At 38.0% G+C, this 10,601-nt stretch overlaps 1 long non-coding RNA gene across 1 annotated transcript; it reads right to left on the bottom strand.

Moving 5' to 3' along the window:
* Positions 1–9,910: 9,910 nt before the first annotated feature.
* LOC123692485 lies at positions 9,911–10,320 on the bottom strand. Its single transcript, XR_006751562.1, has 2 exons — positions 10,117–10,320; positions 9,911–10,056 (listed from the first exon to the last, which is right to left on the bottom strand). It is a non-coding gene; the product is annotated as an uncharacterized LOC123692485 (long non-coding RNA).
* Between the last annotated feature and the right edge of the window lie 281 nt (positions 10,321–10,601).

Raw genomic sequence — 10,601 nt, 5'->3', positions numbered from 1 at the left:
TTGCAGTGCAGGCACTAAAAACTCGTCTACCATCGCTCTGAATTTACTGTTACTGCACGCCCCCTTTCGTCTTCGAAAAAGTAAGGGCCAATAATTCCTCGCTAATTTCTATTCTTGATAATTTCTTGTGGGGGTATCTTAAATCTAAAGTGTATGCAAACAAACCAACTTCTCTAGAGCATTTACCTAAAAGAAAATATCCAGCACGAAATGGCAGCCATCACTGTGTCTACCTGCCGAGCTGTCATAAATACTGTAATTTTACTGTTCGATTAAATGAGTGCCGTGAACGCAATGGACTGCATTTGGACGATATTATTTTTTATACCCGGCGCGGCCCTAAGATGATCCCTATGACACTGACAGTTATTCTCAAGAGACAAACTTGTAATGGCGTCACCATTAAATTAGAAACGTATTGGAGGCGTCTAAAAATGGCATTTATTAATTTTTACGTAGCTTTATGCCATTACAATGATATTCTGTTGGCATTATAACAATTCTTAACATTTACGAGAAATTATATCAATCTGACTTTACGTTTACGTCCTTCAAAACTTACATCGTTGGCATTTATCGACTAGTGCGGAAAGTATCGATAAACAAATTTCGATAATGGAAACGAGTTCACATTTTTTTCCATGCTTAAAGGCTGGTTCACACTTTGATTAGTGCGAGTGCAGGTGATTAGTGCAGGTGTTTAGTAACTACGTGTGGACAGCGACTGTTTAGTGCAAGTGTTTAGTAGGCTGTGTAGTAAAGTGAATAGAAGCGTGTTCTATTTTTTTGCGAGTAGCCACGTCCCGCGCGCCCTCCCTTCCCCCTCACTCGCAGTGTGCCTGCCTAAACACGTCTGGACACGAGTGTTTAGTGTTTAGTGTTTAGCGTAGTGTGTAGCGTCGCGAATTGCACCATTGACCTGCACTCCCACTAATCACCTGCACTCGCAGTTGAATTGGACACTACTCGCACTACACACCTGCACTCGCACTAATCACCTGCACTCACACTAATCAAAGTGTGAACCAGCCATAAGCTATAGTTCATTCACTATTGAATGGAACAGAAGATCGCAGCATAATTAATTAATTAATTTCCGTTCGCGTTAATTTACTTACCTATGATAATATAAGTTTTAGAAAAATTAAATGGGGGATTCCATTTTCATGATAAAATAATATACACTGTGTTAAACGGGTTAAAAATTACGAGAAAATGATAAGGTGCATTTTTATGTTTTAGAAAACTTTCGTTTTACTTACCGTTTCGTTTACATAATAGACGTTAAAAATTCATTTTATAATATTTGTAAAAACATGTTTACCGACGTGGCTGAATGCAAACCACGCCTTTGCCTATAAAATAGTAAAGTATCGACACGATCCATCATACGAGCAATCACTAAGACGAACTGTCATAGGGATCATCTTAGGCCGCGCCGGGTATAGAAATAAATTCCCATATTATGCACTTTAATAATTAATAAACATTTTTTCAATACACCGCTTACTTTTTTTTTTATTCATCCACAAAATATAAACTTTCTTTTGAGACACCCTGTATATTATCTTCTACAAAATAAAATATAAAGTTACCTTGTATTATAACTATCTCCTTATTATAAAATTCTTATAAAATGTTTGTTCATTATTTACTAACGGTGAAGACCTTAGAAGTATAAAAAACATGAACGTACTATTTACGTATATCAACGAACCGATAATAATTAATTCAATGCCAACATAAACAGCTGGAAGCTTTATAATTACATTCATTTACTACCTCACCCGGAACAAAAAATAGACAACTAATACCTATAATACTAAACCTAATGAAAACACAAAAAAAAAACATCCTAAAAACCGATCACCGTATCAGAGGAAATTAATTACAACATATTGATACGATTTTATATACAATATTGAATAGGAAATAACACACGAACATATAACTGTTATAACCAAATATAAATATAATATTCACGCCAATCAATTTTCTGTTAGAACGTAATTAGCTATCGGTTATTTGATAGCTAAATTTCGGAGGTTATCTAGCAATTAACCTGAAACAGAAAACCGGGAAGAGATGGATTCCAATCAGTTTAGGAATAATTTACTTTTCATTAGGATTGTTCTTTTTGTTTGTTGGTGAAATCTAGTTAAAATTTTCAGTAGTTTCAGTAAAAATTCAGCGTCTGCATTGAATGATGTTTTTGACGATGAAAAAGTTGTTCAGAAGAATAGATGTTTAATGCATCAGCGGGAAAAAAATAAAACAATACATTATGTACCACCTACAGATCCAGCGGAATCTTTTGCTCGATAACGGGTTCAATTTTGTAATCAATTACGAATTTGATATAAAAGTTTATGGGATATCGAATGCAGAAAAAGGGTCACCCTTTCACCTAATTCAATTACAGAAAACCGGCGTGAAATAGTAGCTATTACTGTGTTTCGTACGGTGAGTGGGGGGGCCGGAGGCCCGTATCCCTATCCTAATCTCCATCCTTCCCACCCCTCTCCCTTATTCCCGTCCTCATTCCTTCCCTTAACTCAATAGTCCCATCCCATTCCATCCCTACCCCCTTCAAACAATAAATGGCAGCGGGATTAAATATAAAATTACCCCAGGAGGGTACTAGCATCAATGATGCTGGAGAATCCCTCTCCGAGTGTTCACGCTCGGACTGCCCCACGTATTCTGGGGGGGGCAAAATTCCGCTATTTTATACTGCCACGGAAAAAAAAGATAAGCTTGTACTGGCAACCCCTACCACATTACTATCTGTGGACTTTTGCAATATTAGGGGACTTCATTCAAACCTAACTGCCGTCCACCAACATCTCGAGACGGCTAAGCCGGCTTTACTCTTTTTGACGGAGACACAGATCTCCTCTCCTGCTGATACTTCCTACTTAAACTACCCGGGATACACGCTGGAACACTTATTTTTACCGCGTGCTGGAGTTTGCGTCTACGCTAGAGAGGATATCTGTTGCCGTCGCCTTGGTATCATTGAGGGTAACCTGTCCATACTATGGCTACGCGTCGACTGCGGTGATCACCCACGCATTTATGCATGCATTTACAGGAGTCATAGCGGAAATGCCGAAACTAATCGCCTCATCGAGCACATCCAAGACACGGTTGATGAACTTCTGCAGAAAGTCCCCTCCGCTGAAATAGTGGTCCTTGGCGATTTTAATGCCCACCATTCCGATTGGCTGAAATCAAGAACCACTGATTATGCGGGTCGAACTTTCCACGACTTTGTCCTGTCATACGGCCTATCTCAGCTCGTCTCCACACCCACTAGGATTCCTGACGTGGAGGACCAAATACCATCCCTTTTAGATCTCCTACTAACATCTCATCCTGATGACTACCATGTTGCAGTTGTAGCGCCACTGGGGTCTTCCGATCACTGCCTGGTGCGGAGTACTGTGCCTGTCGCACGAAAATTCCGACCTAGACCTGCAAGCTACCGTCATGTCTGGCATTATAGATCGGCGGATTGGGACGGGATGCGGACCTTCTTTGCGTCCTACCCTTGGAGTCAGATTTGCTTTGCATCCGAGGACGCTGATGCTTGCGCTGACTTAGTCGCTGATGTGGTCACGCAGGGTATGGAACTCTTTATTCCTTACTCTGTGGTACCCGTCGGCGGCAAGTCCCAACCCTGGTTTGGACAATCCTGCAAAAAGGCATCCCGCTTTAAACAGGAATGTTATCAGGCCTGGGTAGAAGCCATAGCAAGAAAGGACTCTAATGTTAAGGATCTAAAAAAAAGGTTTAATGCTGCCTCCCGACAGTACAAGAAGAACATCAAAAAAGCCAAAGCAGAGTTCGTCCGAAGAATCGGCGAGAGACTTGCACGCTACCCCTCTGGCACACGTGCCTTTTGGTCACTTGCCAAAGCCGTTCAGGGGAACTTTTGCAAGTCATCCTTTCCTCCTCTACGTAAGGATGACGACACTCTGGCCCACACTGCAAACGAGAAAGCCGATACATTGGCCACACTCTTTGCATCGAATTCGACCCTGAATGATGAAGGAAGAGTTCCACCCTCCATCCCATGCTGCAACAGCAAAATGGCTGACGTGAAATTCACACAACGCGCCGTACGTAGAGCTCTTCTTTCACTCGATATACATAAGTCGAATGGGCCAGACGGAATTCCTGCAATAGTTCTCAAATCTTGTGCTCCCGAATTAGCTCCAATTCTTACGCGTCTGTTTCGATGCTCTTACACTTCTAGCATAGTCCCAAGCACTTGGAAGTCCGCCCTGATTCACCCTGTACCGAAGAAAGGCACCCGCTCCGACCCGAAAAACTACAGGCCGATCGCGGTTACCTCCTTATTCTCAAAAGTGATGGAATCCATCATAAATTCCCAGGTGTTACAGTATCTAGAAGGTCACCAGCTGTTAAGCGACCACCAGTATGGTTTCCGTCGAAATCGCTCGGCTGGTGATCTTTTAGTTTATCTGACCCATCGATGGGCATCTGCAATTGAGAGTAAGGGGGAAGCCATGGCAGTTAGTCTAGATGTGGCCAAGGCATTCGATCGGGTGTGGCATAAAGGGCTCCTTTCCAAGCTGCCTTCATACGGACTACCTGAGAGATTATGCAACTGGATAGCCAGCTTTCTCAAGGCACGAAGCATTAAGGTCGTTGTCGACGGAACATGCTCAGAATCCTTGCCTGTGAATGCTGGTGTTCCACAGGGGTGCGTGCTGTCGCCGACGCTATTCCTTTTGCATATTAATGATATGTTGCAAGTACGTGACATACACTGTTATGCCGACGATAGCACGGGCGACGCCGCATATACCGGTCTTGCAAATCTCTCTCAGGACCAAGTGGATGAGCATCGAAGACAACTTGTGTCTAAAATTGAGAAATCTCTTAAAGAAGTCTCAATATGGGGCCAAAACAATCTTGTTCAGTTTAACCCCTCAAAGACGCAAGTTTGCGTATTCTCAGCTAAAAAGAGGTCTTTTGCAGTGTCACCTACATTCCAGAATACTCCTCTCAAAGCCACGCCATGCATCGGAATTCTCGGTATCGACATTGCGAGCGACGTACAATTCCGCGGTCATCTGGAAGACAAGGCTAAATTAGCCTCTAAGAAACTTGGGGTGCTCGCAAGAGCGAGACAGTACTTCACGCCAGCTCATCGCCTACTACTCTACAAGGCTCAAGTTCGGCCACACATGGAGTACTGTTCTCACCTATGGGCTGGAGCACCCCAGTATCAGTTACTTCCATTTGATCGCCTTCAGCGTCGTGCCTGCCGCATTGTCGACCTACCTGAGCTCACCGATCGGCTGGATCCTCTGGCTTTGAGGCGCGATGTTGCGACTCTATGCGTATTTTATCGCATATACAACGGGGAGTGTTCTGAGGAACTATTTGCCTTAATACCACCTGCAGAATTCCACCACCGCACTGCCCGACACAAGCAAAAATATCATCCACACCACCTGGATGCTTGGCGCTCCTCAACCGTGCGTTTCTCACGGCACTTCCTGCCCCGTGCCACACTCCTGTGGAACAAATTACCACCTTCCGTGTTCCCCAACCAGTACGACATGGGAACCTTCAAACAAAGAGCCTACACCTTCCTGAAAACCCAACATCCTTGTTAAGCCGGCAATACGATCGCAGTGTTCCCAACGCTGTGATCGTCATGGGCGGCGTCTATCACCTACCACCAAGTGAGTCGCCAGCCCTATTGCTAGGGTTACTATAAAAAAAAAAAAAAAAAAAAAAAAAAAAAAAAATTCAACATGCAGAAAGTAATTATTTATAAATTCAAAAAAAAATGACAATACAAGAAGCAAATTGTCCTAAAATATTAGCACTACCTGCGCTAAAGCTTCTTTACATCAAACGGCATAACAAAATTCATACATTATGTATAAACGGCTTAATGGAGCTGGCATGAGGTCAAGCCGACTTGGTATTAAGAGCTTTCGGTAAGGCCAGACGACGAGGGGGAGGGACCAAAGTGAATATTATAATAGGATAATAATAGGTAGCATTCCTTATTTTACAGCTGCTAAATAAACAGTCACGGGTTGCCTTATAGCAAAGGCTTAATGTTCAAACCCGAAACTCACTAGTCAAAGCGAACGCTGCCAGTTAGCAAAAACCATTATAAGCAGATGACTGAATACGAGAAATTGTTGGTTTGTACAAAGGCATTGAAATTAATTGCTCAGAAAATAAAGTATTGAATTTAAACAATTTCGAGGTAAATTAATATGGAATCTAAGTCACTTTGTTACTTCAATCTATTATAGTGAACAATATTTAATTGATTGCCGTGAAAGCTTTACGGATTGAAAAATAAAAGAATTACAAAAACGATTGTATTCCCGTAGAGAGCGAAATATAAAAATAAATGTCTAAATCCTGCGCCAACTTTGTTCCAATTGAGTAAGATAAATTGCACTAGTAACAGTGGAATAAATCTGAGATTAATTAAAATACTTTAGCATCTGAATGAATGTAAGATCGCATTTGGGGCGAGGTGCATTAACATAAGTTACGAGGAGCGCGCAGGTAGAAGACATAGAATTAGAATAAACGCCACTAATTGCCTTTTAACAGATCGTATTGTAGAAAATCCGCAGAGAATCCACCATTTCACCCTTTGGATAGGTAAACGGTTTAGCGTAAGCTATTTTTATACAAACTTTTGTGAGCATCTTCGAACCCTCCATAGAATGCGGACGAAAACAGTGACACGAAAATGTGTTCAGTGATGAAAAGGTGCCTTTTTGTTCCTCTTCTAAATCCATTTATACGTAGGTAATTTAAGGTAATGATTTTACAAACGAATATTCAATGTGTAGCAATAACATAGATTTATTAAAAGATGTAATTTTCTTTTCATCGTGTAATGTCTATGTTTCTTCACAAAAATTTTTTAATAATTCACTGGTCGTTAATAAAAATGAAACAAACCCTTCCTGAATTCGATACCACTTCCAAGAGACTTCATTAATAATTTTCTTAATACCGTACGCTATGCATAATCCCATAAGTTTTTCAAAGTACACACGAGACAACTTATAACAATGTCGTCAATTCACAATACATTTAGGAGTCACAAAGCAAATAAGGTCCCAGTTCTCTGTGAAATAGGGCCGCATGAGGTCCCGGGCCTAAGTAAACCCGCTAGGTACTCACAACCGCTACAAAGTCAAGAAGAAACCACAGACGGACCTTTGGACAATAATGCCTTGGGCAAATACTCATATTTAATTCGGCTTCTTTAAACTTGCTTGCTAACAAATAGAACTTTGCGTATGATATCACGACTGTTTGAAAACAATTTTGAGATACACAAAACAGAATTTGCGATTTAGCTATTTGTAGGCATTTACTAGATTTATAATATATCTAGTATCAGCATAATATTAAATTAAAATGATTCTTCTTGGACGTCTGAAAGCAGTTTTAATATTGTAGATAATGGAGATGGACAATTATTTGTATAGTCTACTTATTAAACCTTAATTAAAATTTTATGAAGACTTGTTCTTGTTTTTTTACAAGCAGACAGAACATAAAAATGTAGATGTTTAAACTAAATCTATATTATATATAATATCAAATTACTTTGGTTGTTCATCGAAGTTTTGAAGATGATTTAATTTTATAAATAAATAAAGTCAATTATAAAATAATTGCCAAAAATTATAATGTGTTATATTATATTAATTATAATAATATAATATACATTTCATTGTGCTCATAATATTATGGTTCATAACGAATTAACGACAAAGAATGAGATTATAAAAACCACCTTTATCAATAAAAAAAACTATTGATTCGTATCAAACTACACAGCTTCAATATTTTTCATCGATTTGTCCAATTTTGTCATTGAGGAACTCCAAAAGTTTGCTGACAGGATCACACCTTTCACCCGTCACATGCTAATTTATAACCACTTCACTTCAACATTTGACGAAGGTCCCGAGCCTAGACACTGAATAGTTAATGTTTTATCCAAACAAACATATAATATGTAAGTTAGTTTTGAACACAACAATCCAAATGAGCGACAACTTTCAATGTACAGTTGGTAACACCAATTCGATTAGTGCATTTGATGTAGAGAGAATATTTTATCAATTTTTGGAATGTTATGTACAAGTTTATAAGTACCGTAGTAGTTATTTTAAAGAAGCAGGTAATGTTAATTGAGATATCGCAAACGTCTTCTTTTAGTTATCTACTCACATTCTTATTTTTTTCAGTTATAGTCTACTAGCTTTCAGCCCGCGGCTTTGCCCGCTTTGTCTTTACCGAATAAATTAGATACTTGCTAAAACACATCAAAATCCATTGTGTAGTTTTAAATATTTAAGCATTCATAGGGATATAGGGACAGAGAAAGCGACTTTGTTTTATACTATGTAGTAATGATGACATTACTGCAGCTTCCAAAAACATAGAGCAACGTTGATTTTAGTATTGATATAATCCATACTAATATTATAAATGCGAAAGTAACTCTGTCTGTCTGTCTGTTACTCAATCACGCCTAAACTACTGAACCAATTTGCATGAAATTTGGTATAGAGGTATTTTGATACCCGAGAAAGGACATAGGCTACTTTTTATTGCGAAATATGTACCACGGGCGAAGCCGGGGCGGACCGCTAGTATTTAATATTTTCCTGCACATTTGCTTCTGTTCTGTATTGATAAAGAATTTCGTGTATAATAACTACGGGGAATCGGATAGTAATATATCACTTTCAGAAAATTCATCCATCTCCATACAAAAAATATTGACAGTTTCTCCATTGTGTGAAAAAATAAGAAGCATGAAAAGATAAAGGACTATGAAATACACGTGTTTTAAACTAGAATAGTATATTTTCTGGAAAACATTAAATCATTATAATAAAACCTTTGATGGGGTCCTCTATAAATTTTGACGTAACATTTGTTAAGAAGGCGTTAAACTAATTTTCTTCTCGGGTCTCATTACTGAGGTACCTACTCATAATATCTTATTCTCTATGTAAGAACACAGAATATGCGTGTTTCAGCGTGGTCACTTAAGCACACCCGAATAGGTATTTATTAATTCATTTCAGGTGTAATTAGACCCGTTTTTAATTTAATTTGTAGACCTTCGTCGCGTAGGAATGTAAGGTAAAGTGTCTTTTTCATAGAAGTACGAGATTAAAAATTAATTTTTAAGTTGTGAATTTGACTTCGTCTGCATTGAGATGTTCGTGTAGGTATAGTTCGTTCGTTGTATACGAATTATTTATATTTAAAATCTCGATTAATATATGAAATTCGATTTAAATTAATTTAAAAACAAAATGGTAGATTAGAGATTTTAAATATAAATAATTCGTATTAAATTCCTGGCTCTACTTTACTCGTAATTGCGTTCTAAATAATAAACTTGAACTTGCCACAATAAACTAAACAGTTATAATTGTTAGGATCAAATAGCAGAAGGTTTATAATTTCAATTGAAATAATTTGTATCCACTAATTTGATTGTAAACTATCAGAAAATTAATTCAATTGCGAAAGATCTTGTTCTTTTCTTGCAAAGAAAATTATTTTTATTTAAGTTTCAAGTTAATTGATAGAAAAAAGTATTCAAAGCAATTACAAGTATTTTTTTACGACTACCAAATATTTAGGTATCTGTCTTGTAATATAAAAGTTAAAATAAAAATCTGCGGACAAAAATTCTTAAGTAAAGTAATTCGTAAAGCTTGTATCCCGAACATTGAAAGACTAGAAATTGGTTCCACTTATGAAATAAACAGTTGATCACTTGTATTTTATAGAGCGTACTTATGTTTGAATTAAATTGGAAATGCAAGTAATACATTAAATTTAAACACCTTACTGCGTATGTGCTTTAATTTGTATGCTTTTTTCCTATTACCCCTTGTTTGCTCTTTGGTAAACCAGGAACATCGGCTTCGCGCAACATTGATTACGTCACGGGCTACAGCCATTTAACAAAACACTCGACACCTGCTTTATATGAACCTTTGGATGAACCTTTGTATGATACATTGGATGAACGCTTGTATGAACCTTTGGATGAACCTTTGTATGATACATCTGGATGAACCCTGGTATGAACCTTTAGATGAACTTCTTTATGAAGCAGATCTTCGTGCATCGGACTATGTATAACGGAGCCGTAATGCATTGTTAATCACTTTGATAAGGACAACGACACACCCCACTGTTATGGTCTTTATGACGTAGTTTTTACCGTTGCGTTTCGTTCCACTATATAAAAAATAATTATAATTTTTAATTAAAAAAAAAGTAGCTCCCTGGATCGCTTGGAGGTATTTACCGCATCTGCAAAGAGAAAACAAAGTTAAATTTAAAACATAGTGAACAAACAGTGAACGTATTTAAATTAATTTCAAATTCATTATTTCTTCCATTCTACCGCACAGATACTTTAATACTTTTATTCTTCTTTAGGATCAAACAGGAAGAACATTTAAAGTTAGATCTATTGTATTTTCCAAGGATAACCAGTTTTCTGATGTTTTAAATAGAATAATACTAATCTG

This window comes from Colias croceus, chromosome 6 (genome assembly GCF_905220415.1).
Source record: "Colias croceus chromosome 6, ilColCroc2.1".
NCBI classification, from domain to species: Eukaryota; Metazoa; Arthropoda; class Insecta; order Lepidoptera; family Pieridae; genus Colias; species Colias croceus.
The sequence above is the reverse complement of the archived record's forward strand: the minus strand, read 5'-3'. Positions and strand labels throughout refer to the sequence as shown.